This window comes from Panulirus ornatus, chromosome 48 (genome assembly GCF_036320965.1).
Source record: "Panulirus ornatus isolate Po-2019 chromosome 48, ASM3632096v1, whole genome shotgun sequence".
Classification (NCBI taxonomy): domain Eukaryota; kingdom Metazoa; phylum Arthropoda; class Malacostraca; order Decapoda; family Palinuridae; genus Panulirus; species Panulirus ornatus.
The window spans coordinates 14,380,999-14,404,827 of NC_092271.1; the positions used below are offsets into that span (position 1 = coordinate 14,380,999).

Sequence of the window (23,829 nt, forward strand, 5' to 3'; positions counted from 1 at the left end):
TTAAACCTGGCAAGGTGGAGGGTTTGGATGGTATTGCAGTGAATTTCATTAAACAAGGGGGTGACTGTGTTGTTGACTGGTTGGTAAGGATATTCATGAAGTGCCTGAGGATTGGCGGAATGCATGCATAGTGCCATTGTACAAAGGCAAAGGTGATAAAGGTGAGTGGCCAAATTACAAAGGTATAAGTTTGTTGAGTACTCCTGGGAAATTATATGGGAGGGTATTGATTGAGAGGGCAAAAGCACGTACAGAGCATCAGATTGGGGAAGAGCAGTGTGGTTTCAGAAGTGGTAGAGGATGTGTGGATCAGGTGTTTGCTTTGAAGAATGTATGTGAGAAATACTTAGAAAACAAATGCTCTGTGGAAGGTTTTAAGAATATATGGTTTGGGAGGTAAGTTGCTAGAAGCAGTGAAAAGTTTTTATCAAGGATATAAGGCATGTGTATAAGTAGGAAAGTGATTGGTTCCCAGTGAATGTTGGTTTGCAGCAAGGATGCGTGATGTCTCCATGTTTGTTTAATTTGTTTATGGATGGGGTTGTTAGGGAGGTGAATGCAAGAGTTTTGAGAGAAGAGCAAGTATGCAGTCAGTTGCAGATGAGGGCTTGGGAAGTGAGTCAGTTGTTGTTCGCTGATGGCTGGTGGCTGATTTGGGTGAGAAACTGCAGAAGCTGGTGACGAGTCTGTTAAAGTGTGTTAAACAAGAAAGCTGAGTAAATGTGAATAAGGGCAAGGTTATTAGGTTCAGTAGGGTTGAGGGACAAGTAAATTGGGAGGTGAGTTTAAAGGGAGAAAAACTGGAGAAAGTGAAGTGTTTTAGATATCTGGGAGTGGATTTGGCAGCGGAGAGAACCATGGAAGCGGAAATGAGTCAGGGTGGGGTAGGGGGAGAAGGTTCTGGGAGCGTTGAAGAATGTGTGGAAGGCAAGAACGTTATCTCAGAGAGCAAAAATGGGTATGTTTGAAGGAATAGTGGATCCAACAATGTTATATGGTTGTGAGGCATGGGCTGTAGATAGGGTTGTGCGGAGGAGGGTGCATGTGTTGGAAATGAGATGTTTAAGGACAATATGTGGTGTGAGGTGGTTTGATCTAGTAAGTAATGAAAGGGTGAGAGAGACGTGTGGCAATGAAAAGAGTGTGGTTGAGCGAGCAGAAGAGGGTGTATTGAAATGGTTTGGTCACATGGAGAGAATGAGTGAGGAAAGATTGACAAAGAGGATATCTGTGTCAGAGGTGGGGGGAATGAGAAGTGGGAGACCAAATTGGAGGTGGAAGGATGGAGTGAAAAAGATTTTGAGCGATTGGGGCCTAAACATGCAGGAAGGTGAAAGGCGTGCAAGGAATAGAGAAATTCGAACAATGTGGTATACCGGGGTCGACGTGCTGTCAATGGATTGAACCAGGGCATGTGAAGCGTCTGGGGTTAACCAGGGAAAGCTTTGTGGATCTATAGCCCATGCCTTGCAACCATATAACATTGATGGAACCACTATTCCTTCAAACATACTCATTTTTGCTCCAAGATATCGTTCTCGCTTTCCACACATTCTTCAATGCTCCCTCCCCCACCCTGTGACTCACATCCACTTCCATGTTTCCATCCACTGCTAAGTCTACTCCCAGATATCTAAAACACTTCACTTTATTATAAGTGATCAACGTTTCCTGTGTTTACAAGGTACCGCCAGGAAAGACAAAAAAAACCACGTACATATGTATCATAAATGATATGACCTTGATTAGGCCATTCAGCTGCCCATGGTCTCTCAGCTTAAAAAAAAGTTCACTATAAGACTACCCTCAAAAGAAACCATAAACAGGACAGTTATTCTGATTTTTAAAGAGTAACTATAGTCATATGTATGGTGAACTGACTGGTAAATGTCATGCTACACAGAGAGGAATGATGAGGTAAGGTGGCTTTCTGTTTGACCATGTTCATCAAGGAACTGCAAGTTACTTACACATTCTCTTCACAGACACATCAGCAATACTTCATGCACAGTCCTGGAGCTTCAAGGGCTTAACCTAGTAATGTCAATCTTTAGTCTGAATCTTTGAGAACCCATATAAGATCTGACTTCAAAGGATCTTGGAAATAGAGTCTTTATCAACAGTGGATGTGACACCATAACTTATATAGATAAATTGAGTTTTCCATAGCTAAAACATAGTGGCTACTATTGCAGTTTTTCTTGAATTCAATCCAGAAGATTTTAGTCACATTAAGTGTTACAATAAATGTCAATATTGAGACAAAGAAGTTGGTATTAGACTGTATTTGTCACTGTTTCTTTAACAGTTTATGTAAACTCTGGATTTTTACTTTAACCACACAGAATTTCCCTCCTTTCCCTTGTGGACCAAGGCTATTGTCTTTCTTGTACCTAAAACTGTCCTTAATGGCAGGGAACTGATTCATAGCTGCAACAATATAATTTTCTAAGTGACCTTCAGTACCACAACTTTTGCATCCAATTCAAAATGCTATACAGTGGCTGGAGACTTAACACCAGTTTCATGATCATTTGATAAAATGTTCACATTTAGTTTGGTCGAGCTATTTATTAAGATCCTCTTAGAATAATAAAATCACAAACCAGAGAATCCCACAAGTTTCCATCTACTTAGATCTGTAAATACAAGTTAATCAAATTATCAAATGGCCCACACTAATATAAAAGGCAGAGACAGCACAAAAATAAATACCATCTGGGCATAGGACCATGTTGAATGATTTGGATTCAGCCCATGATCATGGTGACTGAGACATTACTTTCACTGCTGATGTTGACAAAAGAGCACAAAGGACTGCATGCAAGCCTTTACACCCTGATAATTATTAGATGTCAGTAAAGCATTGGAGTCAAATCACATGACCAATCCCAATCTCGTTATCACTGTTGGTTTGCATGTTTGTGAAAATGTGAAAGCTTTAAATCATCCACCAGCATTGAAAATTACAGATAAATGGACAATTCTCTGCTGTATAGAGTCAAAAAGATGCACAGAGCAACTTGCAGCTCTCCTTGCATCCTCCTTCAGAGATGCAGTGAATGACAAAACTGGCAATGAATTATGAAGCTTGTGCACAATTGGCAGCTGTATATCAAAAAAAAGTATCGGACACACACAAATATTCATTTTATTTACAGCCATTATATCAGAAAATGTTTCAGACAACATCTGAAGGACTGCATGTTTACCAAAAATCTCTTCCATGTAGAAAATCCAAGACCTGCCTTAGATATTACAGGGGCTTTTGGTAAAAACTGGCACAAGTGTCTTAGGATGGACAGCAATTTCTTCTGAGATATTAACTATCTTGGTAATCAAAGTTTCAATGTAACATAAATGGTCATCCATTCTTAAATACAGAAAATCGAATACTATACAGGAGAGAATCAATGAATTTATTCTGAAATATCTGTTTTGACAAAACCTTACACACACACACACACACACACACACACACATACATATATATTCCTATGAGTCCACGGGGAAAATGAAACACGAAAAGCTCCCAAGTGCACTTTCGTGTAATAATCACATCATCAGGGGAGACACAAGAGAGGAACATAACAGTCAGTTGATATACATCGAAGAGACGAAGCTAGGACGCCATTTCGTCTCTTCGATGTATATCAATTGACTGTTATATTCCTCTCTTGTGTCTCCCCTGATGATGTGATTATTGCACGAAAGTGCTCTTGGGAACTTTTCGTGTTTCATTTTTCCCGTGGACTCATAGGAATAAATAGGAATAAAATAAAAAAAGAAAATATATATGTATATATATATATATATATATATATATATATATATATATATATTTTTTTTTTTTTTTTTTGCTTTGTCGCTGTCTCCCGCGTTTGCGAGGTAGCGCAAGGAAACAGACGAAAGAAATGGCCCAACCCACCCCCATACACATGTATATACATACGTCCACACACGCAAATATACATACCTACACAGCTTTCCATGGTTTACCCCAGACGCTTCACATGCCCCGATTCAATCCACTGACAGCACGTCAACCCCGGTATACCACATCGCTCCAACTCACTCTATTCCTTGCCCTCCTTTCACCCTCCTGCATGTTCAGGCGCCGATCACACAAAATCTTTTTCACTCCATCTTTCCACCTCCAATTTGGTCTCCCTCTTCTCGTTCCCTCCACCTCCGACACATATATCCTCTTGGTCAATCTTTCCTCACTCATTCTCTCCATGTGACCAAACCATTTCAAAACACCCTCCTCTGCTTTCTCAACCACGCTCTTTTTATTTCCACACATCTCTCTAACCCTTACGTTACTTACTCGATCAAACCACCTCACACCACACATTGTCCTCAAACATCTCATTTCCAGCACATCCATCCTCCTGCGCACAACTCTATCCATAGTCCACGCCTATATATATATATATATATATATATATATATATATATATATATATATATATATATATATATATATATATATGAGAAACCATTATGTATGCAGATATTTCATAAACTTACAATATAGCAAAGGTTACATCTACAAATATCCTCTTAACTGGAGTTACAAGTTATGGAGACTTTTGTCTTGGCCAATCCTGTGAGGGAGCTCTTAAAATGGAACGGCCGTTAGAGATATATAAATATTTCCTGACATACTGTTAGCCATGGCAAACCAATTTCCGAACATGTACCTCTTTGTGACAAACTAAACTTATGTGGGACATCGTGTGTTCCCCCATTTTCTCAATGAGCTAAACAGTGATGCCACTTCTCGCTCATATATAAAGATGGCTGTCCAATTACAGCGGGTCTATATAGCACTTGACACTGTCACAGTCAGCCTCCGGAACCTCAAGCAAGACGGCCAAATAGCAAAATTACCATCATGACCCACACCGAACTTGGACTGGTAGTATGGTAAGTTTCTTTTCAAAATGCTGTGTATTTGCCCACGCCAATGTGTACATCATCTTGAGCAATATCTACAAACTGATTCTAAGGTCAATGTTGAACTCATGGTGTAATATTCATGTATTTACAAGAACGGTCGCTCCATACCAATGGTGTACATGTAAACTTCCAATGCACAATGCTAAAGACTTAGAAATTCAGTTTGATACTAAATCGTGCTCTACAAACCAAGTAAACGACGTATCAGCTGAATAACCGAAAAAAATCTTTATAAAGTGACAATTTTCACTCATTTAAAGGGATGCCTGGCTTCAAAACTCAAATTCAATGTACTGAATACTGAAATATCTTTAACATGGACTGTGTAATACTCCTCCTTCAGCCATGTATTAATGTATAATAAACATAATGGAGCTAATTTTGTTTTTAAAACTGAAGTGACTATAATGATCCACTGACTAACTCTCAACTGGTTACAAAATCACAGGAATGTAGTAAGTTTATGGACATCTCGCAAATATTTATGTTACGTCTCACATCTGCAAAGTTTCCCACGCCATGATGTGTGCACGCAGGACTGTGGATGTTCATCCTCTTATGAACCAGCGGAATCCAGAAAAAAATATATATTAAAAGGGCAACCAAAGCATTAGTAGAAAAAGCTTTTGACATAGTTATATTCAGTCATTATTGTCTTGTATGACAAAACGAATTTCTTTTTGTTTTTCAACACCGCAGAAAATGTGGATTATTTTTTCCCCCATTCGGAAAAACAAGTCGGTAATGTGAAATGTGAAAAAGTAATGTGAAATTACAATTACCTAAAACTCCAATTCAACATGGAATTTTGATGAGATTTCTTTATATTAGCTGGGAAGGTTCGTTGGTGGGGGTAGGGGGTTCTTGTCACCATGAATATGAACACATTTTTTGAAAGCACGCCCGTGAAAAAGGTTTCCAGATTATTCAAAGTTAGTGAAATTATATTCCATTTCATACATCCTTTGCACTTTTATATTGACATAACTCAATGAAATACGAGAAGTTGATTATAATGGATAAATGTGTGTAATAATCTCTCTGGCCTCTTTGCATTAAATGTTTTGCCATCAAAGCATATACCAAAACACCCTTATCAAAGAAATTCTGAAATCGTTCTTAATGGTGATTCTTTAGCACGAAAGTAGGTAACAGCATTTTTCAAAAGGCTATTCAGAACAGATGCCATTTTGGATGGAATTTGCAGTCAGTTTTGGTGATATAACATCCGTGCTGAGAATATCTACAATTCAGTTATTTAGATCTATTGTATATCAGTTTAGTAATTTATAAAGCATGAGATGATTCCATGGTATTAACAATACACGTAAAGAAACAAGACCATCTCCCAAGTGGCAGCATAGTTCAAACAAAGGTGTAAAACTGTTGCAGAATAGCATTACAACCATTATTTAGACATTAACTTGTTACAGTTGCACTAGTTACGTTAAATACCTGGCAGGCAGGACATATCTATGGCTATCAAGAGACAAAATAGGGTAGGTATAATGTTAGATACACTGTACTTGAAAAAGAATCAGCAGGAAAATAGTTCTTTGGATGAATATATAGTTTCGACAAATCTGTGGCATGCCAAAATAGTTTCATTGCAATTTATATAGGGCATGTTTTCAAATTCTTTGCTTATAACATTTAAAAAGTAAATTCTAGTGTAGGCTTTTTTATTTTTAGATATTTCCTTGGTGATTTTGATTTTATTTTGATTATAGTGGAGTCTCTTGATGCAAATGTCAAAAACATCTTTTTAAAATTTTTACGCAGTGAAAGATGTTATGATGAATTATCCCATTTTTCAGAAGTCAGATCTATTCTAGATGACTGTTTTTGATATAGCTTGAAAATTCATTTCTATATAGGATATTGTACTATCATTTCATTTAAACCTTAAAGGTGCTTTACCTCAATGTGGATTATGTTCTCGATGAGAAGGGCTGAATAAGTGTTTTGTAGAATTTCTCCTGCTTCACACTATTAGTTAAGTACAAGACAGTGATGCCGTATATGTTTGTCGGATAATGTTGAGATGTTGAATATTGTTTCCATTTTTGGGATACATTGAGCAGTGAGCAAGTTGGCTGGAGGACCAACATTATGGACGACTTTGTGTTGTCATAAATCATTGTTACCTAATATGGAGACTCTAGGAAAGAACAAAGTTGGATGTTTTGTACTTTTTCATGAAGTTTTAGTTTTCATGTCTTAAATACTTCTTTTGAAGTTAAGATAAGGATTTTTCAAATCAAGATTAAATTGGACAGGAATTTTAAAATTTCAGTTTTGTATTAGCTAATTTCCGAAACCTACCCTAGTGTGCTCCTTAAGGCACTTGTAATTAGTTTTAGGATGCCGCCTGACTAGTGCCCTACAACAGTGTACAAATATGGATTCGTCATGCGGTATCATAGTGTAATTTTAGGACGTTAAAGACTACAAGATTCTAAGTAATTTTTCTTGACCCCTCAGTTGTGAATTACTTTTGGGGATGGAGCAATGGAGGTCAAGGAAATGCTTAAACGAACAGTGAAGTTTTTAAGATTATAGACTATCAGAAACCTTACCTAGATTTGTGTTTGATAGTGTGCTGGTAAAGTTTTATCATTCAGGTAAGGCAGTTTGAACTTGGGAACATCCCTGAAAATCACTAAGTGTAATACAACCATCAGTCAAACAGACTTTGAAATAAGTTTCACAGTATTATAGTTGATGGAAAAGGCTTTGAAGATGAGAGAAAATGTGTTGTTAAATAACAGTAAAGTTTCACTTTAGGGCACCATAGAAATAGCATGGATTTGGAGGAAATGCTCGAGTGAAATCCTCTTGCTTAGTTGAAGTGATATACAATGAGGGTATGTTACATCGAGTATTTCATTGTGTACTGTGGTCTTAGATATCCTCAGGGAGAGGATGTACTCGCCTTACCATGAAAAATGAGGATTAATATATTAGCATTAATATATTACTGCATACCTTCAGTTGGGGGAGGGGCTTTCTTGATTTAGGTAAAAGTTGGGTAAAAGTAATGATGTGATTATTACATGAAAGTGCACTTGGGAACTTATCGTGTTTCATTCCCCCCCCCCCCCCCTGGGCTCATAGGAATATATAAATATAGATAATGAATATATATTGTTATTGTTATTACTATTATTATACATAATCAGTTTCTTGTGTCAGTGAGATAACACCAGGCCCTTCCACTCATACACACATATATATGTATATACATAAATGCCCATCAACACACACACACACACACATATATATATATATATATATATATATATATATATATATATATATATATGTCCAAAACAATTACGTTTACCAAATGGCATGCCAGCTTCGTCTCTTCAATGTATATCAACTGACTTATATTTCTCTTTTGTGTCTCCCCTGATGATGTGATTATTACACGAAAGTGCACTTGGGAACTTAAAGTGTTTCATTATTCCCCTTAGACTCATTAGGGATATTTTTTTTTTTTTCAAACTTCGCCATTTCCCGCATCAGCAAACTAGTGTTAAGAACAGAGGACTGGGCCTCTGAGGGAACATCCTCACCTGGCCCCCTTCTCTGTTCCTTCTTTTGGAAAATTAAAAAAAAAAACGGGAGGATTTCCAGCCCCCGCTCCCTCCTCTTTTAGTCGCCTTTTACGATACACAGGGAATGCGTGGGAACTATTCTTTCTTCCCTATCCTCAGGGATATATATATATATATATATATATATATATATATATATATATATATATATATATATATATATTTTTTTTTTTTGCTTTGTCGCTGTCTCCCGTGTTTGCGAGGTAGCGCAAGGAAACAGACAAAAGAAATGGCCCAACCCACCCCCATACACATGTATATACATACGTCCACACACGCACATATACATACCTACACAGCTTTCCATGGTTTACCCCAGACGCTTCACATGCCTTGATTCAATCCACTGACAGCACGTCAACCCCGGTATACCACATCACTCCAATTCACTCTATTCCTTGCCCTCCTTTCACCCTCCTGCATGTTCAGGCCCCGATCACACAAAATCTTTTTCACTCCATCTTTCCACCTTCAATTTGGTCTCCCTCTTCTCCTCGTTCCCTCCACCTCCGACACATATATTCTCTTGGTCAATCTTTCCTCACTCATTCTCTCCATGTGCCCGAACCATTTCAAAACACCCTCTTCTGCTCTCTCAACCACGCTCTTTTTATTTCCACACATCTCTCTTACCCTTACGTTACTTACTCGATCAAACCACCTCACACCACACATTGTCCTCAAACATCTCATTTCCAGCACATCCATCCTCCTGCGCACAACTCTATCCATAGGCCAAGCCTCGCAACCATACAACATCGTTGGAACCATTATTTCTTCAAACATACCCATTTTTGCTTTCCGAGATAATGTTCTCGACTTCCACACATTCTTCAAGGCTCCCAGAATTTTCGCCCCCTCCCCCACCCTATGATCCACTTCCACTTCCATGGTTCCATCCGCTGCCAGATCCACTCCCAGATATCTAAAACACTTCACTTCCTCCAGTTTTTCTCCATTCAAACTCACCTCCCAATTGACTTGACCCTCAACCCTACTGTACCTAATAACCTTGCTCTTATTCACATTTACTCTTAACTTATTTCTTTCACACACTTTACCAAACTCAGTCACCAGCTTCTACAGTTTCTCACATGAATCAGCCACCAGTGCTGTATCATCAGCGAACAGCAACTGACTCACTTCCCAAGCTCTCTCATCCCCAACAGACTTCATACTTGCCCCTCTTTCCAAAACTCTTGCATTCACCTCCCTAACAACCCCATCCATAAACAAAGTAAACAACCATGGAGACATCACACACCCCTGCCGCAAACCTACATTCACTGAGAACCAATCACTTTCCTCTCTTCCTACACGTACACATGCCTTACATCCTCGATAAAAACTTTTCACGGCTTCTAACAACTTGCCTCCCACACCATATATTCTTAATACCTTCCACAGAGCATCTCTATCAACTCTATTATATGCCTTCTCCAGATCCATAAATGCTACATACAAATCCATTTGCTTTTCTAAGTATTTCTCACATACATTCTTCAAAGCAAACACCTGATCCACACATCCTCTACCACTTCTGAAACCACACTGCTCTTCCCCAATCTGATGCTCTGTACATGCCTTCACCCTCTCAATCAATATCCTCCCATATAATTTACCAGGAATACTCAACAAACTTATACCTCTGTAATTTGAGCACTCACTCTTATCCCCTTTGCCTTTGTACAATGGCACTATGCAAGCATTCCGCCAATCCTCAGGCACCTCACCATGAGTCATACATACATTAAATAACCTTACCAACCAGTCAACAATACAGTCACCCCCTTTTTTGATAAATTCCACTGCAATACCATCCAAACCTGCTGCCTTGCCGGCTTTCATCTTCCGCAAAGCTTTTACTACCTCTTCTCTGTTTACCAAATCATTTTCCCTAACCCTCTCACTTTGCACACCACCATATAATATATATATATATATATATATATATCTTTCTTTTCCTTTTAAACTATTCGCCATTTCCCGCGTTAGCGAGGTAGCATTAAGAATAGAGGACTGGGCCTTTGAGGGAATACCCTCACCTGGCCCAATTCTCTGTTCCTTCTTTTGGAAAATTAAAAAAAAAATGAGAGGGGAGGATTTCCAGCCCCCGCTCCCTCCCCTTTTAGTCGCCTTCTACGACACGCAGGGAATACGTGGGAAGTATTCTTAATCCCCTATCCCCAGGGATAATACATATATATATATATATATATATATATATATATATATATATATATATATATATATATATATATATATATATATTGTTTATGGATGGGGTTGTTAGGGAGGTGAATGCAAGAGTTTTGGAAAGAGGGGCAAGTATGAAGTCTGTTGTGGATGAGAGAGCTTGGGAAGTGAGTCAGTTGTTGTTCGCTGATGATACAGCGCTGGTGGCTGATTCATGGGAGAAACTGCAGAAGTGTATGTATGTGTGTGTGTGTGTATGTGCGTGTGTGTGTGTATGTGTGTGTGTGTGTGTGTATATATATGTATATTATCCCTGGGGATAGGCGTGAAAGAATACTTCCCACGCATTCCTCGCGTGTCGTAGAAAGCGACTAGAGGGGACGGGAGCGGGGGGCCAGAAATCCTCCCCTCGTATTTTTTTTTTTTTCTTAACTTAAATGGGAAACAGATATATATATATATATATATATATATATATATTTTTGCTTTGTCGCTGTCTCCCACGTTTGTTAGGTAGCGCAACGAAACAGACGAAAGAAATGGACCAACCCACCCCCATACACATGTATATACATACGTCCACACACACAAATATACATACCTACACAGTTTTCCATGGTTTACCCCAGACGCTTCACATGCCCTGATTCAATCCACTGACAGCACGTCAACGCCGGTATACCACATCGATCCAATTCACTCTATTCCTTGCCCTCCTTTCACCCTCCTGCATGTTCAAGCCCCGATCACACAAAATCTTTTTCACTCCATCTTTCCACCTCCAATTTGGTCTCCCACTTCTCCTCGTTCCCTCCACCTCCGACACATATATCCTCTTGGTCAATCTTTCCTCACTCATTCTCTCCATGTGCCCAAACCATTTCAAAACACCCTCTTCTGCTCTCTCAACCACGCTCTTTTTTATTTCCACACATCTCTCTTACCCTTGCATTACTTACTCGATCAAACCACCTCACACCACATATTGTCCTCAAACATCTCATTTCCAGCACATCCATCCTCCTGCGCACAACTCTATCCATAGCCCACGCCTCGCAACCGTAAAACATTGTTGGAACCACTATTCCTTCAAACATACCCATTTTTGCTTTCCGAGATAATGTTCTCAACTTCCACACATTCTTCAAGGCTCCCAGAATTTTCGCCCCCTCCCCCACCCTATGATCCACTTCCGCTTCCATGGTTCCATCCACTGCCAGATCCACTCCCAGATATCTAAAACACTTAACTTCCTCCAGTTTTTCTCCATTCAAACTCACCTCCCAGTTGACTTGACCCTCAACCCTACTGTACCTAATAACCTTGCTCTTATTCACATTTACTCTTAACTTTCTTCTTTCACACACTTTACCAAACTCAGTCACCAGCTTCTGCAGTTTCTCACATGAATCAGCCACCAGCGCTGTATCATCAGCGAACAACAATTGACTCACTTCCCAAGCTCTCTCATCCACAACAGACTTTATACTTGCCCCTCTTTCCAAAACTCTTGCATTCACCTCCCTAACAACCCCATCCATAAACAAATTAAACAACCATGGAGACATCACACACCCCTGCCGCAAACCTACATTCACTGAGAACCAATCACTTTCCTCTCTTCCTACACGTACGCATGCCTTACATCCTCGATAAAAACTTTTCACTGCTTCTAACAACTTGCCTCCCACACTATATATTCTTAATACCTTCCACAGAGCATCTCTATCAACTCTATCATATTCCTTCTCCAGATCCATAAATGCTACATACAAATCCATTTGCTTTTCTAAGTATTTCTCGCATACATTCTTCAGAGCAAACACCTGATCCACACATCCTCTACCACTTCTGAAACCGCACTGCTCTTCCCCAATCTGGTGCTCAGTACATGCCTTCACCCTCTCAATCAATACCCTCCCATATACTTTACCAGGAATACTCAACAAACTTATACCTCTGTAATTTGAGCACTCACTCTTATCCCCTTTGCCTTTGTACATTGGCACTATGCACGCATTCCACCAATCCTCAGGCACCTCACCATGAGTCATACATACATTAAATAACCTTACCAACCAGTCAATAATACAGTCACCCCCTTTTTTAATAAATTCCACTGCAATACCATCCAAACCTGCTGCCTTGCCGGCTTTCATCTTCCGCAAAGCTTTTACTACCTCTTCTCTGTTTACCAAATATATATATATATATGTATACGTTGAGATGCATAGGTATGTATATTTGCGTGTGTGATCGTATGTATATACATGTGTATGGGGGGGGGTTGGGCCATTTCTTTCGTCTGTTTCCTTGCGCTACCTCGCAAACGCGGGAGACAGCGACAAAGTATAATAAAAAAAAAAATATATATATATATATATATATATATATATATATATATATATATATATATATATATACCTTGCTATCGCAGGAAATGGCGAATAGTACGAAAGAAAATATATATATATATATATATATATATATATATATATATATATATATATATATATATATATATATATATATATATATGAATATTATTTTTATTTATTTTGCTTTGTCGCTGTCTCCTGCGTTAGCGAGGTAGCGCAAGGAAACAGACGAAAGAATTGCTCAACCGACCTACATACACATATATATACATACGTGTCCACACACGCAAATATACATACCTATGCATCTCAACGTATACATATAAATACACACAGACATATACATATATACACGTGTACATGATTCATACTGTCTGCCTTTATTCATTCCCATCGCCACCCCGCCACACATGAAATATCATCCCTCTCTCCCCGCATGTGCACGAGGTAGCACTAGGAAAAGACAACAAAGGCCAGATTCGTTCACACTCAGTCTCTAGCTGTCATGAATAATGCACTGAAACCACAGCTCCCTTTACACATCCAGGCAACCCTGGTATACCACATCGTTCCAGTTCACTCTAGTCCTTGCACACCTTTCACCTTACTTCATTTTCAGGTCCCGATTACTCAGAATGTTTTTCACTCCATCTTTCCACCTACAATTTGGTCTCCCACTTATCCTCATTCCCTCCACCTCTGACTCATATATCCTCTATGTCAATCTTTCTTCACTCATTCTCTTCATGTGACCAAACAATTTCAAAACACCCTCTTCTGCTCTCTCAAGCACACTCTTTTTATTACCACACATCTCTCTTTACCCTATTATTATCTACTCGATCAAACCACCTCACACCACATATTGTCCTCAAACATCTCATTTCCAGCACATCCACCCTCCTCCGCACAACTCTATCTATAGCCCAAGCCTTGCAGCCATATAACATTGTTGGAACCACTAATCCTTCAAACATACCCATTTGTGCTTTCCAAGACAATATTCTTGACTCTCACACATTCTTCAATGCTCCCACAACTTTCGCCCCCTCCCCCAGCCCCCTACCCCACCCTATGATTCACTTCCACTTCCATGGTTCCATCCGCTGCCAAATCCACTCCCAGATGTCTAGAACACTTCACTTTCTCCAGTTTTTCTCCATTCAAACGTACCTCCCAGTTAACTTGTCCCCCAACCCTACTGTACGTAATAACCTTGCTGTTATTCACATTTACTCTCAGCTTTCTTCTTTCACACGCTTTTTCCAAACTTAGTTACCAGCTTCTGCAGTTTCTCACACAAATCAGCCACCAGCGCTGTATCATCATTGAACAACAACTGACTCGCTTCCCAAGCTCTCTCATCCGCTACAGACTGCATACTTACCCCTCTTTCCAAAACTTGCAATCACCTCCCTAACAACCCCATCCATAAACAAATTAGAACAACCATGGAGACATCACACACCCCTGCTGCAAACCAACATGCACTGAGAACCAATCGCTTTCCTCTCTTCCTACACGTACACATGCCTTACATCCTCGATAAAAACTTTTCACTGCTTCTAACAACTTGCCTCCCACACCATATATTCTTAATACCTTCCACAGAGCATCTCTATCAACTCTATCATATGCCTTCTTCAGATCCATAAATGCTGCATACAAATCCATTTGCTTTTCTAAATATTTCTCACATACATTCTTCAAAGCAAACACCTGATCCACACATCCTCTACCACTTCTGAAACCACATTGCTCTTTTCCAATCTGATGCTCTGTACCTGCCTTCACCATCTCAATCAATACCCTCACATATAATTTACCAGGAATTCTCAACAAACTTATACCTCTGTAATTTGAGCGCTCACTTTTAACCACTTTGCCTTTGTACAATGGCACTATGCAAGCATTCCGCCAATCCTCAAGCACCTCACCATGAGTCATACATACATTAGATGACCTTACCAACCAGTCAACAATACAGTCACCCCTTTTTTGATAAATTCCACAGCAATGACATCCAAACTCCCTGCCTTGCCAGCTTTCATCTTCTGCAAAGCTTTTACTCTCTCTTCTCTGTTTACCAAATCATTCTCCCTAACCCTCTCACTTTGCACACCACCTCGACCAAAACACCCTATACCCACCACTCTTATCAACAAACCTTCAAAATACTCACTCCATCTCCTCACATCTCCACTACTTGTTTTCACCTCCCCATTAGCCCCCTTCACTGAAGTTTGATTTGTTCCCTTGTCTTACGCACCTTATTTACCTCCTTCCAAAAGATCATTATATTCTCCCTAAAATTTAATGATACTCTCTCACCCCAACTCTCATTTGCCCTCTTTTTCACCTCTTGCACCTTTCTCTTGACCTCCTGCCTCTTTCTTTTATACATCTCCTAGTCATTTGCAATATTTCCCTGCAAAATTGTCCAAACATCTCTCTTCTCTTTCACCAACAATCTTACTTCTTCATCCCACCACTCACTACCCTTTCTAATCTGCCCACCTCCCATGCTTCTCATGCCACAAGCATCTTTTGCGCAACCCATCACTGCTTCCCTAAATACATGCCATTCCTCCCCCACTCCCCTTATGTCCTTTGTTCTCACCTTTTTCCATTCTGTACTCAGTCTCTCCTGGTACTTCCTCACACAAGTCTCCTTCCCAAGCTTGCTCACTCTCACCACTCTCTTCACCCCAACATTCTCTCTTCTTTTCTGAAAACCTCTACAAATCTTCACCTTTGCCTCCACTAGATAATGATCAGACATCCCTCCAGTTGCACCTCTCAGCACATTAACATCCAGAAGAGTCTCTTTTGCGCGTCTATCGAATAACACGTTATCCAATAATGCTCTCTGGCCATCTCTCCTACTTACATACATATACCTATGTATATCTCTCTTTTCAAACCAGGTATTCCCAATCACCAGTCCTTTTTCAGCAAATAAATCTACAAGCTCTTCACCATTTCCATTTACAACACTGAACACCCCATGTACACCAATTATTCCTTTAACTACCACATTACTCACCTTTGCATCCAGATCACCCATCACTATAACCCGGTCTTGTGCTGTGGAAACCACAGCTCCCTTTCCACATCCAGGCCCCACAGAACTTTCCAAGGTTTACTCCAGATGCTTCACATGCCCTGGTTCAATCCATTGACAGCACGTCGACCCCGGTATACCACATCGTTCCAAGTCACTCTATTCCTTGCACGCCTTTCACCCCCCTGCATGTTAAGGCCCTGATCACTCAAAATCTTTTTCACTCCATCTTTCCACCTCCAATTTGGTCTTCCACTTCTCATTCCCTCCACATCTGACACATATATCCTCTTTGTCAATCTTTCCTCACTCGTTCTCTCCACGTGACCAAACCATTTTCCAAAACACCCCTTCTGCTCTCTCAACCACCCTCTTTTTACCACCACACATCACACATGTACATAATTCATACTGTCTGCGTTTATTTATTCCCATCGCCACCTCGCCACACATGGAATAACATCCCCCTCCCCCCTCATGTATGCGAGGTAGCGCTAGGAAAAGACAACAAAGGCTCAGTCTCTAGCTGTCATGTTATAATGCCCGAAACCACAGCTCCCTTTCCACATCCAGGCCCCACAGAACTTTCCATGGTTTACCCCAGACGCTTCACATGCCCTGATTCAATCCATTGACAGCACTTTGACCCCGGTATACCACATCGATCCAATTCACTCTATTCCTTGCCCGCCTTTCACCCTAATGTTCAGGCCCTGATCACTCAAAATCTTTTTCACTCCATCTTTCCACCTCCAATTTGGTCTCCCACTTCTCGTTCCCTCCACCTCCGACACATATATCCTCTTGGTCAATCTTTCCTCACTCATTCTCTCCATGTGCCCAAACCATTTCAAAACACCCTCTTCTGCTCTCTCAACCACACTCTTTTTTATTTCCACACATCTCTCTTACCCTTGCATTACTTACTCGATCAGACCACCTCACACCACATATTGTCCTCAAACATCTCATTTCCAGCACATCCTTCCTCCTGCACACAACTCTATCCATAGCCCACGCCTCGCAACCATACAACATTGTTGGAACCACTATTCCTTTAAACATACCCATTTTTGCTTTCAGAGATAATGTTCTCGACTTCCACACATTCTTCAAGGCTCCCAGGATTTTCGCCCCCTCCCTACCCTATGATTCACTTCCACTTCCATGGTTCCATCCACTGCCAGATCCACTCCCAGATATCTAAAACACTTTACTTCCTCCAGTTTTTCTCCATTCAAACTTACCTCCCAATTGACTTGACCCTCAACCCTACTGTACCTAATAACCTTGCTCTTATTCACATTTACTCTTAACTTTCTTCTTCCACACACTTTACCAAACTCAGTCACCAGCTTCTGCAGTTTCTCACATGAATCAGCCACCAGTGCTGTATCATCAGCGAACAACAATTGACTCACTTCCCAAGCTCTCTCATCCCAACAGACTGCATACTTGCCCCTCTTTCCAAAACTCTTGCATTCACCTCCCTAACAACCCCATCCATAAACAAATTAAACAACCATGGAGACATCACACACCCTTGCCGCAAACCTACATTCACTGAGAACCAATCACTTTCCTCTCTTCCTACACATACACATGCCTTACATCCTCGATAAAAACTTTTCACTGCTTCTAACAACTTGCTTCCCACACCATATATTCTTAGTACCTTCCACAGAGCGTCTCTATCAACTCTATCAACTCTATCATATGCCTTCTCCAGATCCATAAATGCTACATACAAATCCATTTGCTTTTCTAAGTATTTCTCACATACATTCTTCAAAGCAAACACCTGATCCACACATCCTCTACCACCTCTGAAACCACACTGCTCTTCCCCAATCTGATGCTCTGTACATGCCTTCACCCTCTCAATCAATAACCTCCCATATAATTTACCAGGAATACTCAACAAACTTGTACCTCTGTAATTTGAGCACTCACTCTTATACCCCTTGCCTTTGTACAATGGCACTATACAAGTATTCCGCCAATCCTCAAGCACCTCACCATGAGTCGTACATACATTAAATAACCTTACCATCCAATCAACAATACAGTCACCCCCTTTTTTAATTAATTCCACTGCAATACCATCCAAAACCTGCTGCCTTGCCGGCTTTCATCTTCCGCAAAGCTTTTACTATCTCTTCTGTGTTTACCAAATCATTCTCCCTAGCCCTCTCTTTGCACACCACCTCGACTGAAACACCCTATATCTGCCACTCTATCATCAAACACATTCAACAAACCTTCAAAATACTCACTCCATCTCCTTCTCACATCACACTATTTGTTATCACCTCCCATTAGCCCCCTTCACTGAAGTTCCCATTTGCTCCCTTGTCTTACACACTTTATTTACCTCTTTCCAAAACATCTTTTTATTCTCCCTAATATTTAATGATACTCTCTCACCCCAACTCTCATTTGCCTTCTTTTTCACCTCCTGCACCTTTCTCTTGACCTCTTGCCTGTTTCTTTTATACATCTCCTAGTCAATTGCATTATTTACCTGCAAAAATTGTCCAAATGCCTCTCTCTTCTCTTTCACTAATAATCTTGCTTCTTCATCCCACCACTCACTACCCTTTCTAATCTGCCCACCTCCCACGCTTCTCATGCCACAAGCATCTTTTGCGCAAGCCATCACTGCTTCCCTAAATACATGCCATTCCTCCCCCACTCCCCTTACGTCCTTTGTTCTCACCTTTTTCCATTCTGTACTCAGTCCCTCCTGGTACTTCCTCACACAAGTCTCTTTCCCAAGCTCACTTACTCTCACCACTCCCTTCACCCCAACATTCTCCCTTCTGAAAACCTCTACAAATCTTCCCCTTTACCTCCACAAGATAATGATCAGACATCCTTCCAGTTGCACCTCTCAGCACATTAACATCCAAAGTTCTCTCTCATGCACCAATCATGTCAATTGGGAGGTAAGTTTGAATGGAGAAAAACTGGAGGAAGTGAAGTGTTTTAGATATCTGGGAGTGGATTTGGCAGCGGATGAAACCATGGAAGCGGAAGTGAATCATAAGGTGGGGGAGGGGGCCAAAGTTCTGGGAGCGTTGAAGAATGTGTGGGTCGAGAACATTATCTCAGAAAGCAAAAATGGGTATGTTTGAAGGAATAGTGGTTCCAACGATGTTATTTGGTTGTGAGGCGTGGGCTATAGATAGAGTTGTGCAGAGGAGGGTGGATGTGCTGGAAATGAGATGTTTGAGGACAATATGTGGTGTGAGGTGGTTTGATCGAGTTAGTTATAATAGGGTAATAAAAAGAGTGTGGTTGAGAGAGCAGACGAGGGTGTTTTGAAATGGTTTGGTCACATGGAGGGAATGAGTGAGGAAAGATTGACCAAGAGGATATATGTGTCGGAGGTGGAGGGAACAAGGAGAAGTGGGAGACCAAATTGGAGGTGGAAAGATGGAGTGAAAAAGATTTTGAGTGATCGGGGCCTGAACATGCAGGAGGATGAAAGGCGTGTAAGGAATAGAGTGAATTGGAACGCTGTGGTATACCTGGGTCAAAGTGCTGTCAATGGATTGAAACAGGGCATGTGAAGTGTCTTGGGTAAACCATGGAAAGTTCTATGGGGCCTGGACGTGGAAGGTAGCTGTGGTTTCGGTGCATTATTACATGACAGCTAGAGACTGAGTGTGAATGAATGTGGCCTTTGTTGTCTTTTCCTAGCGCTACCTCGCACACATGAGTATTGAGGGGGATGTTATTCCATGTGTGGCGATGGGAATGATTAAAGGCAGAATATGAATTATGTACATGTGTATATATGTATATGTCTGTGTGTGTATATATATATATGTATATATATATGTGTAGGTATGTATATTTGCGTGTGTGGACGTGTGTATGTACATGTGTATGGGGGGGGGGGGCCATTTCTTTCGTCTGTTTCCTTGCGCTACCTCGCAAACGCGGGAGACAGCGACAAAGTATAAAAAAAAAAAAAAAAAAAAAAAAAAAACATTGAGATGTATAGGTATGTATATTTTACTTCCCCAGAACCTTTTTTAAAGGGGAAGTAAATGTTTATAGTTGTGTTACTGGAGTGATAGTTTTCATACATGGTGTTTTGACAAGAAAATAGTGAAATTGGAAAAAATGTAGCTTAGACATTGAAGCTTATTGATACAGTGGTTAAATTGATGAGAACTGCTATTGACGTTTGTGTAAATAAATTATACATTTCCTTTTTCCATAGCCAGAGGTTGAACCATTATGTGACATTCATTTTTTTCATTCATTTCAAGCTAGAAGTTTCAGTTTTCTAAATTGTTTCTTACATTTTTCATATGTATATATATGTATGTGTGTGTGTGTGTATATGTGCGTATGTATGTGTATGTGTGTGTATGTGTATATGTATATATATATGTATATTATCCCTGGGGATAGGGGTGAAAGAATACTTCCCACGTATTCCTCGCGTGTCGTAGAAAGCGACTAGAGGGGACGGGAGCGGGGGGCCAGAAATCCTCCCCTCCTTGTATTAACTTTCTAAAATGGGAAACAGAAGAAGGAGTCACGCGGGGAGTGCTCATCCTCCTCGAAGGCTCAGAGTGGGGTGCCTAAATGTGTGTGGATGTAACCAAGATGTGAAAAAAGGAGAGATAGGTAGTATGTTTGAGGAAAGGAACCTGGATGTTTTGGCTCTGAGTGAAACGAAGCTCAAGGGTAAAGGGGAAGAGTGGTTTGGGAATGTCTGGGGAGTAAAGTCAGGGGTTAGTGAGAGGACAAGAGCAAGGGAAGGAGTAGCAATACTCCTGAAACAGTTGTGGGAGTATGTGATAGAATGTAAGAAAGTAAATTCTCGATTAATATGGGTAAAACTGAAAGTTGATGGAGAGAGGTGGGTGATTATTGGTGCATATGCACCCGGGCACGAGAAGAAAGATCATGAGAGGCAAGTGTTTTGGGAGCAGCTGAATGAGTGTGTTAGTGGTTTTGATGCACGAGACCGGGTTATAGTGATGGGTGATTTGAATGCAAAGGTGAGTAATGTGGCAGTTGAGGGAATAATTGGTATACATGGGGTGTTCAGTGTTGTAAATGGAAATGGTGAAGAGCTTGTATATTTATGTGCTGAAAAAGGACTGATGATTGGGAATACCTGGTTTAAAAAGCGAGATATACATAAGTATACTTATGTAAGTAGGAGAGATGGCCAGAGAGCGTTATTGGATTACGTGTTAATTGACAGGCGTGCTGAAGAGAGACTTTTGGATGTTAATGTGCTGAGAGGTGCAACTGGAGGGATGTCTGATCATTATCTTGTGGAGGCTAAGGTGAAGATTTGTATGGGTTTTCAGAAAAGAAGAGTGAATGTTGGGGTGAAGAGGGTGGTGAGAGTAAGTGAGCTTGGGAAGGAGACCTGTGTGAGGAAGTACCAGGAGAGACTGAGTACAGAACGGAAAAAGGTGAGAACAATGAAAGTAAGGGGAGTGGGGGAGGAATGGGATGTATTTAGGGAATCAGTGATGGATTGCGCAAAAGATGCTTGTGGCATGAGAAGAGTGGGAGGTGGGTTGATTAGAAAGGGTAGTGAGTGGTGGGATGAAGAAGTAAGAGTATTAGTGAAAGAGAAGAGAGAGGCATTTGGACGATTTTTGCAGGGAAAAAATGCAATTGAGTGGGAGATGTATAAAAGAAAGAGACAGGAGGTCAAGAGAAAGGTGCAAGAGGTGAAAAAAACGGGCAAATGAGAGTTGGGGTGAGAGAGTATCATTAAATTTTAGGGAGAATAAAAAGATGTTCTGGAAGGAGGTAAATAAAGTGCGTAAGACAAGGGAGCAAATGGGAACTTCAGTGAAGGGCGCAAATGGGGAGGTGATAACAAGTAGTGGTGATGTGAGAAGGAGATGGAGTGAGTATTTTGAAGGTTTGTTGAATGTGTTTGATGATAGAGTGGCAGATATAGGGTGTTTTGGTCGAGGTGGTGTGCAAAGTGAGAGGGTTAGGGAAAATGATTTGGTAAACAGAGAAGAGGTAGTGAAAGCTTTGCGGAAGATGAAAGCCGGCAAGGCAGCAGGTTTGGATGGTATTGCAGTGGAATTTATTAAAAAAGGGGGTGACTGTATTGTTGACTGGTTGGTAAGGTTATTTAATGTATGTATGACTCATGGTGAGGTGCCTGAGGATTGGCGGAATGCGTGCATAGTGCCATTGTACAAAGGCAAAGGGGATAAGAGTGAGTGCTCAAATTACAGAGGTATAAGTTTGTTGAGTATTCCTGGTAAATTATATGGGAGGGTATTGATTGAGAGGGTGAAGGCATGTACAGAGCATCAGATTGGGGAAGAGCAGTGTGGTTTCAGAAGTGGTAGAGGATGTGTGGATCAGGTGTTTGCTTTGAAGAATGTATGTGAGAAATACTTAGAAAAGCAAATGGATTTGTATGTAGCATTTATGGATCTGGAGAAGGCATATGATAGAGTTGATAGAGATGCTCTGTGGACGGTATTAAGAATATATGGTGTGGGAGGAAAGTTGTTAGAAGCAGTGAAAAGTTTTTATCGAGGATGTAAGGCATGTGTACGTGTAGGAAGAGAGGAAAGTGATTGGTTCTCAGTGAATGTAGGTTTGCAGGCAGGGGTGTGTGATGTCTCCATGGTTGTTTAATTTGTTTATGGATGGGGTTGTTAGGGAGGTAAATGCAAGAGTTTTGGAAAGAGGGGCAAGTATGAAGTCTGTTGGGGATGAGAGAGCTTGGGAAGTGAGTCAGTTGTTGTTCGCTGATGATACAGCGCTGGTGGCTGATTCATGTGAGAAACTGCAGAAGCTGGTGACTGAGTTTGGTAAAGTGTGTGGAAGAAGGAAGTTAAGAGTAAATGTGAATAAGAGCAAGGTTATTAGGTACAGTAGGGTTGAGGGTCAAGTCAATTGGGAGGTGAGTTTGAATGGAGAAAAACTGGAGGAAGTGAAGTGTTTTAGATATCTGGGAGTGGATCTGGCAGCGGATGGAACCATGGAAGCGGAAGTGGATCATAGGGTGGGGGAGGGGGCGAAAATTCTGGGGGCCTTGAAGAATGTGTGGAAGTCGAGAACATTATCTCGGAAAGCAAAAATGGGTATGTTTGAAGGAATAGTGGTTCCAACAATGTTGTATGGTTGCGAGGCGTGGGCTATGGATAGAGTTGTGCGCAGGAGGATGGATGTGCTGGAAATGAGATGTTTGAGGACAATGTGTGGTGTGAGGTGGTTTGATCGAGTGAGTAACGTAAGGGGAAGAGAGATGTGTGGAAATAAAAAGAGCGTGGTTGAGAGAGCAGAAGAGGGTGTTTTGAAGTGGTTTGGTCACATGGAGAGAATGAATGAGGAAAGATTGACCAAGAGGATATATGTGTCGGAGGTGGAGGGAACGAGGAGAAGAGGGAGACCAAATTGGAGGTGGAAAGATGGAGTGAAAAAGATTTTGTGTGATCGGGGCCTGAACATGCAGGAGGGTGAAAGGAGGGCAAGGAATAGAGTGAATTGGAGCGATGTGGTATAGCCGGGGTTGACGTGCTGTCAGTGGATTGAATCAAGGCATGTGAAGCGTCTGGGGTAAACCATGGAAAGCTGTGTAGGTATG

The 23,829-nt window shown here is 40.8% G+C and overlaps 1 protein-coding gene across 6 annotated transcripts in view; it reads left to right on the top strand.

Moving 5' to 3' along the window:
• Positions 1-6,869: 6,869 nt before the first annotated feature.
• Positions 6,870-23,829, top strand: part of LOC139764119 (uncharacterized) — a 181,096-nt gene continuing 164,136 nt past the window's right edge. For all 6 annotated transcript variants that reach the window (XM_071690625.1, XM_071690629.1, XM_071690628.1 and 3 more), the window contains exon 1: positions 6,870-6,959. The gene's annotated coding sequence lies outside the window, so the exon portion shown is untranslated. The remainder of the gene's footprint in view (positions 6,960-23,829) is intronic.